The sequence below is a fragment of the Arachis ipaensis genome, chromosome B1 (genome assembly GCF_059453495.1).
Source record: "Arachis ipaensis isolate K30076 ecotype BB chromosome B1, ASM5945349v1, whole genome shotgun sequence".
Lineage (NCBI taxonomy): Eukaryota > Viridiplantae > Streptophyta > Magnoliopsida > Fabales > Fabaceae > Arachis > Arachis ipaensis.
Window position 1 is genome coordinate 57,182,320 of NC_142436.1, and position 918 is coordinate 57,183,237.

General features: G+C 41.9%; 1 non-coding gene across 1 annotated transcript; it reads left to right on the forward strand.

Moving 5' to 3' along the window:
* Window positions 1-421: 421 nt before the first annotated feature.
* On the forward strand, window positions 422-525 carry LOC148576677 (small nucleolar RNA R71). Its single transcript, XR_015904018.1, has one exon. It is a non-coding gene; the product is annotated as a small nucleolar RNA R71 (small nucleolar RNA).
* Window positions 526-918: the final 393 nt, after the last annotated feature.

The window sequence follows — 918 nt, forward strand, 5'->3', positions numbered from 1 at the left end:
CCTTCCATGAGAGATTTGGGTGATTTCTCCATGAGGGATTATAGATGTTTCCATAGGGTTCTCTGGATCATAAGCTTCTTCCTCAGAAGATGCCTCTTGAGTGCTGTTGGATGCAGCTTGCATTCCATTCAGACTCTGAGAAATCATATTGACTTGCTGAGTCAATATTTTATTCTGAGCCAATATGGCATTCAGAGTATCAATTTTAAGAACTCCCTTCTTCTGAGGCGTCCCATTACTCACAGGATTCCTCTCAGAAGTGTACATGAACTGGTTGTTAGCAACCATGTCAATGAGTTCTTGAGCTTCTGCAGGCGTTTTCTTTAGGTGAATGGATCCACCTGCAGAAGTATCCAATGACATCTTAGCTAATTCAGACAGACCATCACAGAATATATCCAGGATGGTCCATTCTGAAAGCATGTCAGAAGGACACTTTTAGGTCAGTTGCTTATATCTCTCCCAAGCTTCATAGAGGGATTCACCTTCTTTCTGTCTGAAGGTTTGAACATCCACTCTAAACTTACTCAGATTTTGAGGAGGAAAGAACTTGGCTAAGAAAGTCGTGACCATCTTATCCCAAGAGTTCAGGCTATCTTTGGGTTGAGAGTCCAACCACACTCTAGCTCTGTCTCTTACAGCAAACGGGAAAAGCATAAGCCTGTAGACCTCGGGATCAACCTCATTGGTCTTAACAGTATCACAGATCTGCGAGAATTCAGTTAAGAACTGAAAAGGATCCTCAGATGGAAGTCCATGAAACTTGTAGTTCTGCTGCATCAGAGAAACTAATTGAGGTTTCAGCTCAAAATTGTTTGCTCCAATGGCAGGAATGGAGATGCTTCTTCCATGTAAATTGGAATTAGGTGCAGTAAAATCCCCAAGCATCCTCCTTGCATTATTATTATTTTCAGCTGC